The 23,675-nt window shown below is 40.3% G+C and overlaps 1 protein-coding gene across 2 annotated transcripts in view; it reads right to left on the bottom strand.

Moving 5' to 3' along the window:
- CFTR (CF transmembrane conductance regulator) overlaps positions 1–23,675 on the bottom strand; it is a 1,712,697-nt gene that overhangs the window by 534,390 nt on the left and 1,154,632 nt on the right. The window lies entirely within an intron of this gene.

Genomic DNA, 23,675 nt, shown 5'->3' with positions numbered 1-23,675 from the left:
TTTATGGTACCAACCAGAACATGTCTTCCACTTAGCCAAATGGGATTTTCTAGAAGCAGGTGTCTTACCCTCCTTTAAAACTTGCTGCATATCTTCCAAAAAGGGTGTGTAGGAGGGATTAAAACTCTACCATCAATGTTATCAGATGTATAATTTGGTATAATGGTTAAGGTCTTTGGCTCCACAGTATAAGGTTTGATCCTGACCTAAATCCAAGCACTGTTTGGAGATTGCATGTTCACCCTGTGCTTCTGCAGGATTCTGGCCAACTCTGAAAAACTTGCTGCTGAGTATTTACATCTTAAACACACCAAAGAATGGAGAAGTAGGCAGCACCAAAGACTCTAGTTTGTGCCCTATGAGGGAAATAGTTGTACAGACCAATTGCTTTAGGCAGCTACTGTGCTGCACAGTATCCTCAAGATAGGAGAACATTGATCACAGTTTGTGTGCCATTACAGGGCCGGCCATTCAACAGTATAAATATAAAGCTCTCACAGAAAGTACAGTTGTGTACATAAGCTTATTAAAATTATCAAAATGTAGTCGTGTTTACTAATATCACCAAATGTGATAAGTGCACTGAGGACCCAACCTATGCCAGGGACCCATGCTAAATGTGGGAGGGGTGTATGTGCTCCTATTCAGCAGAGGGTGTCTGCCATGAAGCCCAGAAGCCCTGGATCAATAAGCTACTGGCCAGCCAGATGTCCAGTTGCCCAGGTTAGGTTCTGCTCTGCTAAGCAAAAGCTGGTGGTAAAACTAAGTCAACCTGCCAAACATGAATTAAGAATTGCTACACTCAATGTAAGTTCACTGACAAGACAGAGCACGGAAGTGGGTGACATGATCATAAAGAGAAGGCTGGACATCCTATGTATCCAGGAGACAAGATGGAAGAGCAGTGCAGCAAAGTTACTTGGCTTAGGATCCAAAGTCTACTACTCAGGGGGGACAGGTTAGAAATGGTGTGGTAATTGTGGTGAGGGAGAGGCTTCAAAACGCAATGAGGAACGTCATTAGAATCAATGAAAGACTCATGGCAATCATATTCCATCTTAATGACAGGGCAGTATTCATAATCTCAGCCTATGCGACAGGGCAGTATTCATAATCTCAGCCTATGCGACAGGGCAGTATTCATAATCTCAGCCTATGCGACAGGGCAGTATTCATAATCTCAGCCTATGCTACAGGGCAGTATTCATAATCTCAGCCTATGCGACAGGGCAGTATTCATAATCTCAGCCTATGCGACAGGGCAGTATTCATAATCTCAGCCTATGCGACAGGGCAGTATTCATAATCTCAGCCTATGCGACAGGGCAGTATTCATAATCTCAGCCTATGCGACAGGGCAGTATTCATAATCTCAGCCTATGCGACAGGGCAGTATTCATAATCTCAGCCTATGCGACAGGGCAGTATTCATAATCTCAGCCTATGCGACGGGGCAGTATTCATAATCTCAGCCTGTGCCTCACAGTAGAGTTGGTTGTAATAGTGAGGAAAAGAGTGCATTCAGGTAGCAATTGGGGTTGGGAGGGTGGCCTAATGGTTAAAGTGTTTGCCTTACAAACACAAGGTGCAGGGTTTGAGTCTCACAAGGGATAATTGGCTAGGCTTAAAATGGCTCGCAAGGGCAGTTAGCTTAGTACTAATCTATGAACCTATGAACCTATGAATTGCAGGATCGAAAAGATACAACAGGACAACATGAATTGGTGTTAATAATGAGTGACTTGAATGCACATATTGTGACAGAACAGGATATGAGAACTACCTGCATCTTTTCATCTGTGCCCCGCAGAATTTGGCATTGAGACCTATTTTAGTTTAACTTCCCATTAATGAACTTAACTTTGGACCTGTCTGATATACAAAAAAATATTGCATATTCAGATAGTGTGACTGTATTATATTGCTGCTTCTGAGATGCAAAATGAATTGCCATATAAACTTTAGAAACTTTGCCACTGGGAAAACAACAAACTAATGATTAATGCTAACAAACCCACATAAATTATCTTTGTCATACCTCTAAGATTACATGATACGCTCTCTCTCTCTCTCTGTTAAAACAACACAGTTAACATGGTAAAGAGAAAATTTATTTATTTATTTACTTATTCATTCATTCATTCATTCATTCATTTATTTATTTGATATTTGTTTACCGGGTAGTGCACTGATCTTACTGGACCATTTGCAGGCACAACCCTAATGAACAGGCTCACATAAGAAATGAAAAAACATATTTACATGATACAAGGAAATGCTAAAATAAACATATTTACAGATGCAATATCCTACAACATTACGTTCAAGAAACAGTTTACGGTATCAAAACATGGATGGAAAAATGGAATCATGCTTAGCAGAGCTTTTTGGATAAGATGTAGCCATAATGACTGAGAAGGCTTAATGCTACAGAAGAGTATGAGGACATTCCAATAGGTGAGTGTAAAAATTTACAGGAAAGGATACTATGGGGAAAAGACAGAGAAATGTTGAAAGAGGCTTGCAGAGGGATGAGGGGTAGAAAGGAGAGGAAGTGTGAGAGATGCAGAGAGAAGTGGAAGCTGAGGTGAGTAAGAGGCAGAACTGATGGGATGACAAGATAAGGAAGGATGAAGTATGGATTAATGGGCAAAGAGAGCTGCGAGGTTCTTGTAACTACCACAGCATTTTGTGTGATCCCCTATCTTTCATTAAGTTCCACATACAAGTATATGTAGACAAGGTGTTGATGCAACTTTGAACTATACACTTACCAACACTATCAATTTGGAATCTGGGAAGGGGCAAATGATGCTATCATCTAACATACAAATTCCAGAATCTTCTATCTAGTGTTACCCTTAAATACCCTCCAGCACTGCTGCTCTTCAAACAAAGAGCATCAGTGTCTTTCCTTACAGAATGCTATTCAGAATCAAAGTTTGAACCACTACATTACAGGCAAATTAATTTCTAGGTTGTCCCATTTAGAGTACTGAGATCTATTTTAGTTGACTGAAATTTTATATTGTTGAAATTTATATGTTCAAGACCATGTAATCAGCAATTTAAACTACTACTTGTTTGCCTTTTCAGCTTTTCCCGGTTAGGGGTCGCCACAGTGGAACTCCGGTCCACTAATGACTGGCAGTCGATTTTTATGGTGCCGAGTTGCCAGTCCGATGCCCAACCTTCAGCGAAGGCACTCCCATTCACACATGTCTTTCGGAGGCCACTCGACCGTGGGGAGGATATGCAGACTCCACACAGAAGGCACTCCAGCCGAGAATCGAACAGGAGAACCTCTTGCTGTGAGGTAACAACGCTACCGTTGTACCACTGTGGTACTAGCAATTTAAACTACTACTACTATGAAAAAGAAACTGTTTTTAGCAAGGGGACAAGACCCCCTGCACCTACATATTCCCCAATAATTATATATATTAACTCTGAGATCACACAACAGTGGGGAAAACCAACAATGAAAAAGAAACAAGCCCCCCCCCCTGTATCTACATATCCCCCAATAATTATATATACTAACTCTGAGATGACACAACAGTGGGGAAAACTGCACATTTCCTGTCAGTGGAAGTTGCTGTCTTAATTGAAGGGTATGACAGTGCTTCTAGCATCATATTTAGGTCCAGTGGAGAAATGGGATCTTTAATGGGGGATAGAGGAGAAATATGCCCTTAAGAAATGCTGTACAGACCTTCTGAACTGCCAGAAAAAAGCCAGGGGTGCTTTGTAAATATTATAGAAGGCAGTCATCTGGACCCTAATGCTAGAGTAACTGGGATCAGAATCAAATAGGGATGACAGCAAATGTAAAACCGAGCAAACTGTAGCAGGGAAGATAATAGAATAAAGGGGATTGCACATGTAAAGCAAAATTGGTTGTCTATTTTGTGTTTTGCAAAACTTGTATGACATTTTATATAGGACGAACTACTAGGGAATTGTATAAATGAATCTATAAGCATAAGCATGCTGTTCAAGTAGGTGATGAAAAAATGATTTAGATAAGCATTATAAACTTGACAAATGTAAAGTGGATTGTACGTTTTTAGTTCTAGAGGAATTGCAAGGATTTGAACACATGTTTAATGCAGAGGATGAATTAGGGTGCCTTGAATATACTTGGCAGGTGAAGCTAAATGTCTGCTACCCTCCAAGGTTAAATAACAAGGATTTTATTTAAAAAAAAGAGTTAAGCATTAATTAATGCAGTTGATCATGTAATGTAATTTTTCTATATAACAATGGGTGTTGACCAGTATTAACCAGTCTGATGAACCTCACTTTGGAGATGATAGAGCTTACTGATTATGTTTTTATTTTGTTCAATAAATGGTTGTGGTTTTTACAGGATCTTTTGTTTTATTGTTGATTAGTTATTCGTTTTTTATTGTTTTTTACTGTAAAACACTTCAAAGATGCTTAGGTTGCTTCCTGGAGAAAGGATCTCTGAGTCCCTGATTCCATGGATCTCTTCTTCCTCTGAGGTGGTGTCCATTGAAGGGGCCGCCTCAGACACAGTGGCTCCTGTCTGAAAAGAAATCATAGGGAGGATGCTCTGTTTTATTAAACCAGAATGCTTGAATCTATTTGATCCCGGGAGAAAGATTTTTGAGGTGATTGAAAGTGGACTACTAAGATAGACAGCATTTTATCCACATGATGGCTCTTCTGGAACTTATTCTTAACCATAGGTCCAAAAAGTGAGGACTCAAGACTTCCATGATGGCTGCACAGTGGGTAACAACTTAACCTCACCTCTCACAGTGTAAAAACAGAAACTCAAAAAACAGAGCCAGTGAATTTTTCTTTTGGGGTAAATTTCAGTTACTGGCTAGTAACTGCACTGCCTGGATACCAGCAGAGGATACATTTAGGGAACCTGAAATAAAATCAGTCACAAAAGGTGAAAAGAAACTACTGGCTGGGAAAAATCCTGCAGCTCTTCATCAAAAAAAGAAGTTCAAGCTCTACCTGTGTTGCAAGACATGACTTCCAATAATCTAGAAGAAAAAATAAGTCAAAAGTGCTGAGAACTGACTGAAATAAATGAAACACCAAAAGAGTATGTCAACTCAAATAATAAAAGGCTGGAAAAATGAAAGAAGCTTTAAACAGATATTCAGATGAGCTGATAAAAATGCAAACATCAGAGTTCAAAATGAAGAAAAGGCTGGCCAAGTATAAGACTCAAGAAGAGCTATTTAAAAAAATGGTTAGAGTTAGAGAACACAGCACGTAGGGAAATACTGAGATTTTCTGCTGTACCAGAGAAACTGGAGGGAAGAGACTGTATTAATTTTATGAAAGTGCATATAAGCAACCAGACTGGTATTTCACAGAAGGAGTTGCTTACTGAAAGGGCACATCATGGGTATGCTCCAAACCTGTCCATGACAAACCATCCAATACCTTTAATAGAAAAGATGCAATCCAACCAGCAGAAATAGTTGATCCTGACAAAACTGTGACAAAAGGAAAAGGCACTAAAAGTTGATGCCAGTACAGTGTTTGTAAAAGATTACTCACTGTACACCAGGCAGAAGAGGAGTAAATTTATGCTAGCAATCAGAGAATGTCGACAAGCAGGTGTGTGATTCAAGCTGCTGTATTCAGCTGTCTTTAGAATATTTTTTCCTGAAGGTTCAAAGTTTTTTAAGGCACAACATGCTAAGGAGGAAATACAAAAGTTTGTCCAATAAAAAGTAAGTATCAAACAGAAGGGGATTTTGCTTCTTATTCTTCTGATAATAGAGATCATAGAGAGACTATGCCAGTAAAACCTTTTCCAATGTTCCAAAGGAAAATCCTTGAGAGACAGAAAAAAAGCAGGGGAGTTGACTAGAAGAACCAGAAGTACATTGGAAATAAATCAGAGACTGTATTTGGAAGATGGAAATCAACAGGAAAAAATAATGTATAACTGTGGGGCTACAAAGCATCAATTATATTGTATAAAAATGGAAAAAGAGGTTGTGAATGGATGGATGGATGAATGGATGGATGGATGAATTACATTTGTGAAATATGAAGGAACAATAAAATCTGGAAATATTGGACTTTTTTTACTTTGCTTAACTTGTAGGGGAATTGAAAGGGTATGCCCTACTTCATGTCATCAACGTTTTGAAGAACATTATGGACAGGAGAAGAGGAAGGAAAGAGGTAACTGTAAGAAAACAGTTTTTGTTCTTAACACTACTATTAAAAAACATGATATATGCTGCATGTTATAAGGTAAAGCTTTTTCATTTATTTTTGTTGTAACAAGATACTAAGATAAACAGATAACCTTTTTTCCCTTCTTTCTTTCTTGCTTTCTTCTTGTTCAATTAAAAAAAAAATGTTGGCACTGCAATGTAAAAAGAAAAGAAAGCCTGGACAAAACAGCATGATATAAGTAAAACTGATGTCCTTTTTCCTACTTTAGAATAGGTGATGACTGGATTAAGGCCCTTGACTTGCTCTAATAACAAGTTTTAAGGGGAAGCAAGTAAATAAAAGAACACTGAAAATAATGAAAAGTTTTTTTTCTAGCAAATAAATGTTCACAGTTCAAGATAAGAAGTTTGTAACTGAAGGCAATTGTATAATTGGTTCTCATATTTCTGAGGAGATAAGCTGATAAGGGCAATAAAAACCTGAATACTCTTTTCTTTCAAGATCTAAAAATTAAATTATGTATTCACCATAACTAGGCATCTGTGTTGTCCATTTCATTTTTTCTCAAGGTATGGGTTATGGATCTGACCTCGGATCTGACTCAGCCACATTTCACAGATTTTGGACACAACTCTCGAATTACTCCCTCTACCCATAATGCCCTAGTACATCCCCAATATCTCAAATTGAATTTTATGCCTTAAAAGTCTCATCATATTATAGTAGAGAAGAGGAGGGATTAAACGAGGGCTAAAACCTGGAACTGTAAGTTCCAAAAGTCCATCAGGTCACTCCAGAAATTGAAAGGAAGGAGGGAGGGGAGTTGGGGAAGAATGACAATGGGCAACACAGATGCCTAGTTATGGTGAGTACATATCTTTAATATCTGATGTTGTCCCTTTCATTCTTCCTCAATGTATGAGACAGAGTTCCCAGCTATGTAAATCTTGGGTGGCCCTCATGGAAGGATATTCCAGAGAACTGCTACAAAAAGCAGCTCTGCTTCTGGAAATGATGTCCAATTTGTAATAAGTAATGAAGGTGTCAATATTAGACCAGGCAGCTGGTGTACAAATATCATCAATGTAAGTTCTAGACCAGAAGGCAGATGAGGTGGCCATAGATCTAGTAGAATGGGCCTTAGGTGGTTTTGGTAGGAAGAGACCTTGCTGTGAATATATCCAGGATAAGCAATTAGTTATCTATTTGGTCAATGTATCTTTAGAAACTGGAGAACCCAGATGACTAGGTGAAAAAGAGACAAATAGCTGGTCCATTTTTCTGAACTCTTTTGTTCTGTGTAATTAGAGACATGGTTGTCTATGCACATGTTAAAGGTGTAGCATGTATTCTCTCTTGTTCAAAAATTTTGGAAAGAAGACTGGTAAATGAATGGTTTGATTTATATTTGATTCAGAAGCCACTTTTGGCAGGAAAGAAGGATTAGTTCATAAAGTAACCCTGTCTTTATGAAAAACAATGTATGGAGCTTTTGATGAAAGAGCCTGGAATTCTGAAACACTTTTAGCAGAAGTAAGAGCAACTAAAAGGCTGTTTTCCAAGACACTAACTTTTAAGTCAGTTTTTCATGAAGGGTCAAAAGGTTGTTGAGTTAAGTCTTGAAGTACTACTGTTTAATCCCAGGGGAGGTGATGGATCTCTTACTGGGGATCTGAGCAGAAAGGTGCCCTTTGGAAAAGCCTTACATAATTTGGAAGTAGTCAAGCAAGAAGCATTGTTTTCTGAATGAAAGTTTGATTTGGCAGCCAACTGTACTTTGATTGTGGAAAAACTAGCAGCTTCCTTAAAAAGAGAAGCTAAAAACTCCAGTACAGCAGAAACAGGGGCAGTAAAGGGATCACTGTCATTTTTCAGGGCTCAAATTAACAATCTTTTCAATTTGCTCTTGCAAATTCTCTTAGTGGAATCTTTCTGTGAGGACAAAAGTATATCACAAACCAGAGAAGAAAGCCTGGGCTGTCTAGCCATTAATGGAAATGGAGAAACTATGTGGTTAGACTGAGGGCTCAGATACTGGGATGTTTTATCCCCAAGGGATGTGACAGAAGGTCTTGACTGGGGTCCCCTATCCAAGGAGGATAATGAAGATGAGACCACGGGAAGGAGAACTAGACTTGGCAAGGCCAGAAGGATTCAATGAGGATAACTGAGCTCTTCAACTGACTGACATTCTGTATCAGAGGTAGTGGGAGATAGGCACACAGAAGACTGGCAGGCCAAATATGGACTAGAGCATCTCTTAGTGACTCCCCATTGGGGGGATGAGGGCAAAATACCTGCTGCATTTGTTGTTGTGGGGACAAGCAAAAAGATAGGAGCAAGGTTGGCCCCAACGATGGAAAATTTTCTCTGCCACTGATTGATTGAGAGATCACTTGTGTGGCATCAGAAAGGACCTGCTGAGTTTGTCCGCTAGTACGTTGGATTTCCCAGGAATGTGTGTTGCTACTAGAAAGCAGTTGGAGGAGATCGCCCATTGCCACACTCTAATAGCTTCTTGGCAGAGGGGATAAGAGCAAGTTCCCCCTTGTTTGCTGATGCACCAGACCACAGACATGTTGTCGATTTGGATCGCAGTGGTCCTTACAGGAGAACATCTTGAAAAACCTGCAATGCTAATAGGACTGCTCATCTCCAGGACACTGATATGTGAATTGGTCTCTTGGGAGGGAATCACATGCCTTTGACTGTCCTTCCCAAGAAATATCCCCCCAGTTAGGAAGTATCCATGGTCATTGTGACACTGAGGAAGGCAGAGTGAAGGAGTGACCTATGTAAAGGTCATCTGACTGGATCCACCAGCGAATATGTTTTTTGCATACCACAGTAGATCTGACTGGGAAGGATGGGGCTGAACAGCTAAGGTCCATTGAAGAACATGCATACAGTAATGTGCTAATGGGAGTAATACTATACACACTGCCATGGAACCTAGGGCCTGAAGGGCAGATCTGGCATGAGAAGCAGGATGAGAAAGAATTTTTTGAATTTGACACCTGATTGTGTATATATGATGTGGAGGTACAGAAGCAACATGACTCATTGTGTTTAGATGAACACCAGTGAACTCCAGGCTTTGTACTGGTAGCATTTTGAATTTGGAAATGTACACAGTGATGCCTAGTGATTGACAAATTTGAAGCAAATAGTCCCTGGACTGTTCTAGGAGATGCATGGTCGGGGCACTGAGGAGCCAGTCATATACATATGGAAACACTCGGAATCCTTGCAGTCTCAGGTGAGCTGCTACCATTGCCATACACTTGGTGAACACCCTGGGGGCTGTAGCGAGGCCAAAGGACAGGGCTCTGAACTGATAGTGACTGGCTCTCAATCAAAAGCACATGTGTCTTCAGGAGCATCTGTTTATTTTGATGTGATAGTATGCATCCTGAAGACTGATTGAGCACATCCAATCATCCTTGTGTAAAAGAGAATGGACTGAACTATGACCATTCAGAACTTGGATTTCCTCATAAATTGGTTCAGATTGCTTAAATCCAAAATTGATCTGAGGTCCCCTGTCTTCTTTGGCACTAAAAAAATCTTGAGCAAGTTCTGAATCCTCTCTGGTCTGGTGGGGCCTCTTGGATGACTCTTTATCCTGCAGCTTCTGAATTTCTTGAGCTGCAACTTCTCTCTGACTGGGTGGAATGTCAGGAAGCTTTTTTCTTTTGGAAGGTTGTGTTTGGTACAAAGGTATAAAGTAACCTTTGGATATTATTTTTAGCGGCCAAGAATCTTTTGTTATAGTAGCCTAGGTGACTTAGTGCAAGGACAATATCCTCTGACTGCCTCCAAAGGTGGGCAGTCAGGCAGCACTTCAGGAGCATTGAAAAGGTCTATCCAGAAAGGAATATCAGAAACCCTGATTTTGTGGGCCTCCTCTGCAGGGAGGATGGTGTCTTCCATTTGAACTTGCTCCTTTGTCTCTGAGGGAATTGGCTCTATGTGAATCCTGGAAATATCCCTATGATTTCCAGGACCATATTTTCCAGCCTCTTCCTTGATTCCTTGAAAAGGATTGTTGAGGGGTAGAAAAAGCAAATTCCTATGGAAATCAGAGTCTTTCCTTCCTGTTCACTGTGGGAAAGTGTTTCTTTCACAGAACAGCCAAACAAAAATGTGTCATCAAAAGGAGCATTGATGAAAGAAGACTTGAAAGGCTGTGCAGTATTGCATAACCACATCCAGGCATGTCTCCTAATGGCAATGCCTAAACCAGCAGCCCGTGAGGTGCCATCTGCTGCATAAGAAATCAAACTCATGGTTGCAATGGAAATAAAAAAAGAGTGGACAGCTGCAAAGATGATATTTTGTAATCTGCGGACATGGAGTCTGGCAGAGATTTTGAGAGCTCTCTTGTCAAATCCCTCTGCAGGCTCATAAAGTGCACCAAATACTTCAGGGACCTCAGTGTAAAGGTCACTGAAAAAATACATGCTTTCCAAACTTGTGAAATACCATGGACTCTCTGTTAGGAGGGTGGACAGAGGAGTTCTGTCCTGTTAGCTCTTCCTTGGTGTCTCCCACCACAGTCATTGCATCAACAGGGACGTCTTTGCTCCAATTAGATTATCTTTCGGAAGAGCTAAAGTTTTGTCTGGATAGCATAGGATACTTTCAGCAGAATCCGGTTTCTTCCATGCCCAACAAGAGACTAGGTTGATAAGCTCATTGGCCGGAAGAGTCATCCAAGACGTAGATGGGCCAGCACCAAAAGGCACCAGAAATACTGACTCCTCAGGGAAGGATTATCTGATGACCAATCACCTTTCTGCTTAAGGACTTCCAAACTGTCTCCAAATGAGACATCATAAGGTGGTGATCTCTGGACCCTTCCCCTTTGTAGAGGTCAGTATCTTCAGTGAAGGATTCCAAGGGAGAATCCATGTGTCTCCTTTTACACATTCTCTTTTGATGAACCCCCTCAGTGGGATGCTCTAGGGAGGTGTCCAAAGAGAGGAGTAGTTCTTCCACAGGAACTGTCTGGATGCTAGATGGTACTGGACAACCATATGGAGTAGGTCTGATGGGATCAGAGCACAGAACCATAGAGGGAAAGGGTGTAGGATCCAAGGATAAATGAAAGACTGAATCTCTTGAATGAGAGAACACCTTCTCCACAACCTCAAAGGCAGATGGATCCACACCAGAGCCAAGTCTTCCAATACGGGCAGATCACAACTTTGTCTGGAACTATGCCCCAAATAGGGAGCCTGACACAAGCTATTTAGCTCTGAGGAGCAAGGATGGATCTGACATAAGTGGAGTAGATCCCAGCCTCATGGATCCAACTCCTACGATTCAGCTCTGAGACTCATCCCAATCCAAAAGGACACCTGAACCAGTAAATCGTTCCATTAACAAAATAGCAAAAAAGACTGGAAGTGAAGAATGCTGACTCCACGGACTCCAGAAACGCTCACTGCCCATAAACAAAATCCAGACCACTAGCGATGATGCAAATACTGTGCGAAAACACACCAACCACTTGAATTGTTAAAAAAATCTTCATTTAATATTTCATGAGTTAAGCGCTTTCACTCACACAACTGTGAGCTTCATCAGAACAACTGTAAAAAGAGAGAATGCAATTTAAATACTCCATTTGGCGCCAAATCTATATGTATTAAAGTGACAAGGTGCATTCCAATCCAAAAGAACAGGAACAGAACTGGTCAGGAAAACTGTCTAGGTCAAAGATGTAATTCTGTTCAGCTCCGACACTAGTACTCTTGGAACCCTTGGATCCTGGGGCTCTGAAACTGAAGGATGGATCAGAAAAGGAGCTACAACTGTATGGGCAGTGGCAGGAAGGCTCATGGATCTGATGGAGATGGAGATCATATAACCCCCATCTGGATCTGAGCTCTGAGGTATCTACTTTCGCTTCAGAAAGACTCCTGAAGGACCTGACAGATGAGGTAGTAGACTAACGTCTGGAGTGTTTTCTCAGAGTTTGCATTAGTGGAGAGTGGAGCTGAGGAAAATAGGGCCAACTGTGAATTCAGGCGAGTGAGCTCTCAGCGTATAAGAAGTGCCAGGAGTCAGATCTAATGGTTTTGGATCTGTAGGTTGAAGAGTGGGACTGGTTGAAATAACTTTTTGATCTGAAGCCCTAGGATCCTTAGTTTTTCTCTTCAGATCTGATGAACTCAGATCTGATGATCTTCAATTTTTTTTATGGAGGCTTCAAGGATGAAGTCATCTTTAGAGACATTGGTGGAGATAGTTTCCTATGCTCTGAGAGAGCTTTGGATGGTCTGCTGCTTATTTGAGCTCCAGAGGAAGAAGAAGAATTAGAAGATGGAGGTAATTATCCCTTGAAGACTAGCTTGTTTTTCCATCTACAACAGCCCTTGAGTTAAATGTGACACAATTGGTACAGTTCATACCTAGATGTGCTGCTCCCAAACAATAAATGGACTCCCTGTGGACATCTGAATTCAGAATTTTGTGCCCACAGGAAGTGCATTTTTAAAAACCTATAGACTTCTCAGCCATATTAGCTATCAATAACAAGAAGTTGGAATGGGATAGATAAAAAAGTAAAAAATATAACTAACTTTTTTTAAAGCAAGTTAAGATTACAGAAAGTAGGACTACCAATAACGGTAATTAAGAATACCCTGTTTATCTGGGTAAGAAAGACAGATAGGAAAAGTCATTTATAAAGAAAGGTACTAACATTGGTATGTAAAGTTACCTTGCTAAGTTAGCACTAATGTATAGAAGAAACCCGAATAACTAAGAGGGAGGAACTACAAAGTAAATAGTTAACCACAAATAGAAGTGGAGAGGTTTTAAAACTCAAAAACACTTACTACGTAACCTGAAAAACATTCAGAGAGTGGGTTCATGCAAGATGGCAGCAAAAAAGGTCTGAGGTACTGGGGATGGGCTATGACATTATGGGTAGAGGGAGAAGCTCAAGAGTTTAATCCAACATTTGTAAAATGCAGCTAAGTCAGATCCATAACTCATACACTGAGAATCTACATCTGACACAGGAATAAAGATAATACAAAAACAGAGAGCAGCTAGTGTAAGTAGCAGCAAGGGCTGTACCATGCATCTTAGCATGAATAACCTTCATCATAAGTTAGTTCAAGCCTTTAAGTGTAGCTGTCAGTCTGGGACAACTGTTTCTATTAGGAGGGTTAAACCTTATTTGAAGATGTACTTAGATCTGTGTGTTTGTATTAAGTTAATAGGTTATGGGAGTGTGTTTCTTTCTTTTCTTTTTTTTTTTTTTTGATTGAGGGCTTTTATTAAAAAAAAAAGTCTTGTAAGATGTGACATAAGTTCAAATGGATATAACAAGACACTACTTCATAAAATATCACCTTGCCAAACATTAGTGTATGCATGTAGCACAAAAGCTGAAACTAGACATTTTGTAAAATAATGTTATACATCACAGGCAGGAATAAGAACCTCTTATCATAATGACACAGCTTTCCATATTATCTTTACATTGGAATGGTCTCACAGGTATGCACAAAAAAGAAAGATTTGTGAACTATATTAAAAAATGCTGAGTGCAAACAGTTATGCTACAGGAGACACGTTTGGAAAGAACAGAGCATGTAAATTTGATAAACAAAGGATTTCAGGATGGTTATTCAGTGGAGTATCTGGGACAAAGGAAAAGGGAATACTTATATTAATTGCTGGGGGGAGCTCCAGCGGTGATAGAAGAGGGAAAAAAAATATAATAATGGTAGATTTGTAGTAGTAAGGGGCTAAGGGCAAAGGAGAAGTATTATGCTGGCATGTACTTACATTCCACCTAAAACTGCTATAATGGAGCTTAACAAACTTCTGGAAGAAATAATCAGCTTTCAGCATGGAATATTACTAATAGGCAGGGACTGGAATTTGATTTGCTACAGTGAGGATATATCTGGGGGTCCTAGAAGGAAAAATATAACAAAACAGGATAAATTTTTGTAGAAAATTTTGAAAATATTGTATGGAAGATGTGAAATCAGTAGTTGGAGCTCGGAGAGAATTTACATATTATTCCCCAAGATATAAAAACTGGGCTATGCTAGACAGAAATTATATTTCACAGAACATATGCATTTAACTGAAAGTTTTGATATGCATTCAATAACTATTTTAGATCATGCACCAATAATAACTAAAATAAAAATGCAGGGTAATTAAATAAAATGAGACATTGGCAAGTCCCCTCCTATCTGTTAAGGAATTTAAGGAATGGGTAGTGGAAATTATTTGGGGGGTACTAGGGAAGATAGAAATTTCTTCAGAAAATATATCTAGGGAGTAGGATAAAATGAAAGTGGAGTTTAAAAATAAGGTGGAAATAAAAGAAAAAACATATGGTTAAGAAGTAACAAGAATTATTTAGAGGGACTGACAAAGGTTAAAGTATAGCAGAATAGGGGGATCTCACAGATAATGAAGGGGCACAACTGCAGAGTGCTAAAGATAAATTAAGAGAGTGCCTCAATAATATACACAAGGGGTGCCAACATCCTGGATCTGGTGCTTACCAATATGTGGGACCACTGCAGCACTCCCACTGTGAGATCTTCCCTGGTGAGATTTGACCACAAATCAGTCTCATTCAAAGTAACTATCACACCTGATCCCCCCAGCAGCAACTACATTAAAAAAACCTCTCCAAAGCAGATTATAACCTGTTATGGGATAGTAGAAATAGCTTCAATGCATTTTCCCCCTCACATGGAACTGGCAAGTATGCCCAGTTCTACACTAAAGCTTTATACAAATACCTGTATAACTGCATTGACTCAGCCGTACCTGATAGGACCAAAACAAGCTCCTCAAGGAAGAGCAAACCTGCCTGGTGGGGGTCCCTATCAGTTCACTGAATGCACTATTCCGCAAACACCTCTTTGTCAAAACCAATTGAATGAAATCTTATTCTGTTGAACAATCATTTTATTGAAGTTTTTCCCTGAGTGGGAAAAAAAAGAGTAATGATGTCCTGTATCCAAATAGGACATTGAGAGCCAGGCATTTATAAGCAACCTCTGTCCATAAGGGAAATGGGTGCCCGGCCTGGTGTAAATTTGGAGGAGGAATGAGGTTTAACGGAAGACTAAAAATTCAATGAGCTATTTAAAGACTGTATAGAAAATTATAAGTGATGTATAATGTTTGTGGGTAAAAATATGTCAATATGTTTGTTTTCATTTACATAAATGTATTATTGTCTATCATAAATGATAATTCAATAAAGATGTTTCTTGCTTATAAAAATGAGAACGTATCAAAAAGGGCATTAATAAAGGATGACTTGAAGCTGTCTACAAAACTGCAGCAGCAGAGCCAGGCCTGGTGACTCATAGTGATGTCAATACCTGCCACCCTAATCGCTACATCAGCTGTATTGTGCAGCAGCCTCATGGAGAAGTTGGAAATGATTAGCATATTCTCCACCTGAGACTTGAGTTGTTTATGAGTCTCAGATATGACAGATTTCCTCAAAGTGTCCAACTCTTTTCTGCAAGACCTATCTGGAAGCATATCGTGGGTCAGATAATTTGACATACTAAGGGCAAACGTGCCTAAAGCATACGGTCACTTCATTCAGTCCATCATCTGGGACTCTTTACTGGGAGGATGAACTACTGGGCTGTCATCAGACAGTCCCCTCTTAATGGCTGCTTTTACAATAATGCAATCCACCAGAGAGCCCTTATCCCAATGTTGTCTGTTCTTATGTGGGTGTAAAATTTTATTAGGTTTGTGTGAGATACTGTCAGTCATATCAGGTTCCTGCTATGCTCTTTTCACCTACAAGGTCCATGATATGTTCAATGGAAGGGATTAGCCATGTGATAAAGGGGGGGTAGATTTGAAGGCCTTAAAGAGAACCTCCTCATTAATAGAAGGGTTGAGGGGGTGTCATTTCACCACAAAACCATCTGCCATATTATTTCCAGAAATTTGTCAATCTTGGCATCCTCAGGACTGGACTGTGGGTAACCTTCCCTTCATCAAGGTCAGTGTCAGAACTGAGGAACTCCACTGGGAATTTGTTGTGCCTCCTCTTACCTATTTTACTTTCATGTTGACTCCAGGGGACACTCTACTGAATCACCTGAAAACTCATGTGATCTCTCAAGGAAAATCAGCATAAGACCTTCAGATCTACCTTGTCCCTAAGCAGGACAGAGAGACTGAAGGGGGCCCAGGGATGGAGCCAATGTCATTGACACGTTTGAGGCCTGTGTAGACAAACAGGCTATAATCCTCTCAATGAGCTTAAAAACCAATGCAGAATCTGTCAGCACAGGACATTGCTGAGTCTGTACAGTGTCAGTCCCTAAACAGTGGACGTCAGTGCTACTGAGGGCAGGAGTACCAACACCAATGTGATTGATGTCCCTGACATCGAGATCAAGCAAAAATCTCAAACACCAAATGTTAGTAAAGACCCAGCATCAAAAAGTCAGCGCCAAGTATCCGTAGAACTCCAAAGCAATTGGAGTTGAGTGAGTCATATGAAAGACAATTGGTACTAAGGGTTCCAGTTCTGTTGGTGAGGATGCAAGATACTCAAGGAAAGATCTCATCTCCAAACCCACCAGTACTGGTACAAATACAAGGGAAGTAGCTTGAAGGGAGATGTAGGGCCACCCAAATCCAATTTAGTATCGGAAGGGAAATGGATGTCGCCAATGTCAAGTTGGGCTTTTACAAACGTTTTTTCCATCATCCTTTTCCAATTAAAGTCAAAGGAGATACAGACAGACCTAGACGACCTGAAGGTAGCAGTATAGGGCGAATGGGAGGAAAAAGTCTGGATAGCTCCCTTTTCGAAGAGAGGCTACTCACCTTTCTTTTGAGGAAGTACTCATGAATAACAATGAGTTCTGTGTGGGAAGGCCCAGCACTGGAGGTGTGGATGTTACTGAGGCAATCAAGGCTAAGTCTACCTGAGCAGTGCTGGTGTAAGGAAATTTAAGAGATTGAAAGAGTGTGGATTTGTCTTTCTGTCCTCCTTCTCATTCTCTGTCAGTCTTTGTCTTTATCCTTATCTTTCTCCAATTCTTTTTCTTTACCCTTGTCCTCATCTAAAGAAGAAGAAGTAAGAAATAAACCTTTAAGGATTAGTTTATTTCTTCTATATTCAGAAAGTGAGGTTCAAAGCATTTACAAATATCTGGTCCCAGGCATACAATGAACAGATCATGGATATTCTGGAGCAGGATTTTATAGCCACAACAACAGTATTTCTTGAAGCCACTTTACATATATACAGCAAGGGTGCATTTCACAGCAAACACAGGAAAATACAGTAAACAACAGTAAGCTGCACTTATGCAATAATAATAGGATGTTACTGCTAATGGTCCTGGGGCCCATACAGGCCTAGTTAAGTTCTACACTTATTTCCATGATTAGCACCTATTGCCTCTGTCCAATAGGGACACAGGTGGAACCCCTGGGGTGAATTTACGGTTACCCATCCAATCATCCAGATTGCGTTTAAAGAGGGCCAATGAGGTGCTCTGTTTGACATGAAGTGGGAGTCTGTTCCAAAGGTGTGGTAATCTCTGGGAGACAAATCTGTCCCTCCAGCAGGTTCTATTAATGTCACATACCAGCAATTGTAGAGAAACACCATGTAACAAAAAGCACAAAAATGGAGCAGGATACAAAAATAAATAAAATTTATTAAGCGCTTTCGTCAAGTATTAGGATTGACTTCTTCAAAATACCCGATAGTCAGAAAGACCATCCTTTTATACATAAAACAATTAAGTCATTGATTGAATAAAATTGAATAATTAAACATAGAAATGTTTAAACACATAGACTCCCTTATTTTCTAAATTGTTTCTTTCTCAATAAAATAAAATAAGCCATTACTTAGTAACACTGTAAAAAATATATATGGTAAATGTGCACCCTGACACTAAATTACAAAAAATGCCAGCAGGTGGATATAATACAAAACTATGTACTACTAGTAGAGAAAATATAAATATGAACATAATGTGTATGAGTCTGTGCAACAAACAATATATACAATAAAAAAACAAAATGTCTTGAAACAAGCAATAATTCGTATCAATGTAACAAAATTGCTATAAAATCTTACATAAAAATGAAAAACAAGATCATAGTGTACACCTCATTAAAATAAAAAGTCAACTTTAAGTTTTAAATAACTGATGAGGGACACCATGTCGTTCAAACCTGGGCTAGTAATGGTATTAACTCTAAGTTGCCACATAAGTTCTCTAAATTCAAGGAACCAGTCACTGGGTCCCCCTCTCTCATCCATTACTACCCATTCCAGTATAATAAACTTGAAATTGTGGTTTGGAAATGTATTAATGTGCTTTGCCAGGGCATTTTTGATGTTGCCTTTGGTTATATCATAGGTATGCTGATAAACACGTGTCCTAAAGGCATTTTTGGTCTTGCCAATATAAAACCCAGGACACGCCTGGCATATGGCAGCATACACTGCTTGTTTGCTTTCACAATTACAGTTCTGGTTAACTTTTACCCATCCATAACCTTTAATAAAGACTCTGTTGCTCTCTAACATGTGTTTACATTGAGTGCAGTGCCCGCATTTTGTCATTTTCCCAATACCAGGTTTAGTGTTCTTACCAATGAACCCCAAAATGTTCTTAATGCTAGAATCCTTTTTGTATACTATAACAGGGGAGTCACCCACCTTTCCTCCTATGGTCTCATCGCTCATAAGAATGAATCAGTTTCTCACCAATATGTCCCGTATCAATGGAAATTGTAAGTTGTACGTGAGAATAAGTCCATGTTGAAATGGGGCAGTTGTCGAAACCCTACTTTCTGAAGGTGCACAGAGTCTAGAAATGTCCAAACCTAACAGTGGATAGAAATAACCTTCCACTCTCTTTCTGGATACTTCCTTGATGAAAGGTTTCACAAATTCTTCAGGGTACCCCCTGTTGACTAACCTACCCAATAAAACATCCCTTTCCTTATAAAAGTCCTCAATTCTGCTGATCATGCAGGTCAATCTCACCCCTTGTCCTTTTATTAAAGATCTTTTTTGATGGAGGGGATGTCCGCTGTCCTCTCCGATCTCCTTAGGGGTTGACCTAAAGGGATGGGACCTGGGTGGTTGTCTTCACTGGGTTGCAAGTCATCAGTTAGTTCATCAAAAACATCATTATTAACATTGCTATACATCTGTACATTGTTGGTGTTTCCACTAGAAACTAATGGGTAGGCAACATCTGCTTCATAGTCTTTGGCATCACAAATTCTTCAGGGTACCCCCTGTTGACTAACATACCCAATAAAACACAGCAAATACAGGAAAATAGAGTAAACAACAGTAAGCTGCACTTATGCAAGAAAATGATCTATGTGGTAATAACTGCAATGCCGTAGATGAAAACAGTAATATCTGTAAAGCTGATAGAAGTGACTAGGTCTCCGCAGGACCATAGGAAGTTACTGCTAATGGTCCTGGGGCCCATACAGGCCTAGTTAAGTTCTACACTTATTTCCATGATTAGCACCTATTGCCTCTGTCCAAAAGGGACACAGGTGGAACCCCCGGGGTGAATTTACGGTTACCCATCCATTCATCCAGATTGCGTTTAAAGAGGGCCAGTGAGGTGCTCTGTTTGACATGAAGTGGGAGTCTGTTCCAAAGGTGTGGTAATCTCTCGGAGACAAATCTGTCCCTCCAGCAGGTTCTATTAATGTCAAATACCAGGTTAAGGTCTTTAGACTGAGTAACCCGTGTACCATTTGGCTAATGGATATGCAGCATTTCCAATAAAGCAGGGTCAGAGATTGCCTTATATGGAAGGCAGAGATTGCCTCTGAAAAGTCTGTATAAAACAGAATAAAGTGAAAGTGATTTCAGACAATTCACATAGGACAGATACTGAAGTCCTTGAGTTTTCCTTGTGAGGAACCTTTGTGGTCTTTCTAATTGCTGCAGGTGCTTGGAAAGGTACATACCAAAAGAGGCATTGTACTCAATTATTGGCCTGATGAGAGAACAGTACAGGGAGGTTATAGCTTCTTTTTTCTGGTGGCAATGCCCTTACTTATGAGATGATTAATATAGAATGCCCTTCTTACCACTGTGGAGAAATGGTGATCAAAGGTAAGGTTGCTGTCAACCTGTGTGCCCAGGTCTCTCACCACTGAGTCTGTACTTAGAGCATTGCTATGGATGTGGTAGTTAGCAGGAACATTGCTCTTACCAAAAGGGATGATAATACATGTTTTTGCATTGAATTTAAGGCCATGACTTTGGCAACAATCATTTGTTTAAGACCCTCTTGTAGGATGTTACATCATTTGAAGATTCTATGACTGCTCCCAGTTTACAGTCATTAGCAAACTTTGTCAGCCACAGACCTTTAGATTTTGCTTGTACTTTGGAAATAGATTCCAAACAGTAGAGCTCCAAAGACTGATCCCTGTGAAACACCACTGGTTACAGTACTGCTGTTGGAGGTGGATTCCCCTATTTTGACTTTATGTATTCTATCAGTGAGCCAGTTAGCGACTCATCTAATGATATAAGGGTTCATACCCAGCTGGGTGAGTTTGCAATGATGCCTGAGTGTGGGATAGTGTCAAAAGCCAAAGCTAAGTTTAGGTAGACTGCATACACAGATTTCCCCTCACCCAGGGCCTTGGTGACTGTCTCAAAGAAGTCAACCAGGTTTAACAGGCATGATCTCCCTTTGACAAATCTAAACTGAGTAGGGTTAAGTGTTTGGAGATTACCTATATCTTTGTTGATAAGGGCAATGATGATTCGCTCCATGGCCTTGCAGATAAGGCTAGTCAAGCTAATAGGTCTATAGTTCCTGGGATCAGTGGAAGCACCACCTTTGTGCAAGGGAATAACAGTGGCCATTTTCCATTCAGCTGGGACAAAGCCAGTGCTTAGACTATGATTGAAAAGTGTACCCAATGGTGTTGCTAATTCTTGTTGGAGCCCAAGTAGGACACAGCCTGTAAGGTTAACAAGTCCCCTAGATGCTTTGTTTTTGGACTTAGAGAGGATGTATATGACCTGCTCTTTAAGATACAAGGTAGGGGACAAGTGGTAGGGATGCCATGGGGTACATGTGGCAGGGACAGAAGAGTGAAGTTTTCACAGAACCTGTCAGACAGCAGGTTTGCTATGACCACAGGCTCAGTATATGTGATATCATTAACTACTAGTTTGGCACAAATCTGGACCTTTCCTTCTAGGTTACAGATGTAACTAAAGAACACCTTATGGGTTGAGGAAACTAATTTAGACTTGTAGTTTGCTTTGGAGGACTTCACAAGAAGTCTTACTTTCTTGTTTAAGCTGAGGAGGGAGTGTTTCCAGTTTAGTACTTACTCCTTCTTACTCATAGACAGCAATTTCTTCCTCTTATTGTAAAACCTGTTAATGGCAGTTGTCAACCAGGTAGGTCTGTATCAGTTAATCGAATGCACTATTCCACAAACACCTATTCATCGAACCCAGTTAAACGAAACTTAATCCGTCGAATGATCATTTAAATGAAATACTTTCCCAAGGCAAACAACCACTTGGCCAACCTAGTGGCCACAACAAAAACAGCACTATTTAAAATCAACCTTCGTGGGGGGCACACCCTCCTAACTAAATATACTAACTCCAACAGATTACACTACAGTAGGGAAAAAGACAAATCCCCGATGATGGCCCACAGATTTTTCCCCCTGGGAAAAACTTTGATAAAACGATTGTTCGACAGAATAAGATTTCATTTAATTGGGTTTGACAAAGAGGTGTTCGCGGAAGAGTGCATTCATTGAACTGATAGGGACTACTACCAGGCAGGTTTGCTCTTCCTTGAAAAGCTTGTTTTGGTATTATCAGGTACAGCTGAGCCAATGCAGTTATACAGGTGTTTGTATAAAGCATTGGTGCAGAACTTGGCATAGTTTCCAGTTCCATGTGAGGGGAAAGGTGCAGTGAAGCTATTTATACCATCCCGTAACAGGTTATAATCTGCTTTGGAGACGTTTTTTTAATTTAGTTGCTGCTAGGGGGGATCAGGCATGATAGTTAATTCAAATGAGACTGATTTGTGGTCAGATCTCACCAGGGAAGACCTCACAGTGGGGGTGCTGCAGTGGTCCCCCATATCAGTAAGCACCAGATCCAGGATGTTGATACCCCTTGTGGGGGTGTCAACCAGCTGGTCCAGGGCACTGGAGCTAACAAAGTTGAGGAACCTTTGGGCAAGTGAGTTTGAGCAGGAGTAATTTACTCAGTCAATGGCTGGGTAGTTAAAGTCGCTCAAAACCATGGTGTTCAGATGTATCTTGATAGACTCAAGTAGATCCAAACAGGCAGAGTGGGTGCCCTGATTTATGGAGATGGTCCTGTAGCTGGAAATGACTTGAATAGATGTCCTACCAACAGTTAACTGTACCTGAAGTATCTCCAGGGAATCATACTGTTTAACCAATCTGGAGGTGTATTTATCTTTAATGAATATTGATACACCACCTCATTTAGTTTTCATGCCTTCAGTTTGTAGTTTGAATGTGTGGAAGGAGGTGTAACCCAGTATGACTGGGGTGCTCTCCACAGCCTTGAACCAGGTGTTTATGACTGCACAGATGTCTGCGTCTTCCAAGGTGATGGCCACTTCCAGTGAGTGCCGTTTCATGTTAAGACTCCTAGCATTTAGCAGCACAACCCTGTTTTTAGATGGAGTTTTTATGTCAGGAATTTTGTTCTTGAGATTCTATCTAAAAAAGGCATTATGGGGGTGACAAGAGCCTTAGCCAGTAGCCAAAATCCCAAGGGTGACAGATGAAGACCATCGCTGATAAAGCATAGATGTCTGTCAATCATGTCATTCCAGGCTGACAGATACTGGATTCCTTTAGAAACTAAGCCAATTATTGAAGTCAATCATTTTATGTTTGCACTGATGCATCATCCTAGGTGAAGATAAAATGCTGCTTACGGCTAGGGACATATCTCCCTGAGACACGCAATCCGCCAAGAGGTCAGTCATGACCTGCCCGAGACACACAGTCTGCCAAGAGCTCAGTCATGACCTGCCTGAGACACACAGTCCACCAAGATCTCAGTCACGTCTCTCTTCATATAGTCCAGAGTGGTATGTCTCAAGCTGTTCACACCAACATGGACTATGACGAAGTCATAACAGTCACTGTTGTTGAGAGATCTGAGCATGTGTGCGTGATGTGGCAGATCCTGGCACCTGGCAGTCAGCTGACTGTGACCTTTTCCTTATCCAGCCTGGTGGGAGGGGCATCTGTGTATCTACACCTAATCACTGGGGTGGGAATCTGAAAAATGTTATAATTTACATATAATTTATATATATTGCTTCCATTAAACTGGCCAGTCATAGCTAAGATCGATCTGTGTATGGTTGACATCTGTGTGTTAGAGAATGATCCTATTAGTAGGAAAAGTACTGACTGGTGCT

Source organism: Protopterus annectens, chromosome 11.part0, assembly GCF_019279795.1.
Source record: "Protopterus annectens isolate FY-2018-M chromosome 11.part0, PAN1.0, whole genome shotgun sequence".
Lineage (NCBI taxonomy): Eukaryota > Metazoa > Chordata > Ceratodontiformes > Protopteridae > Protopterus > Protopterus annectens.
This window is presented reverse-complemented; position numbering and strand designations above follow the sequence as displayed.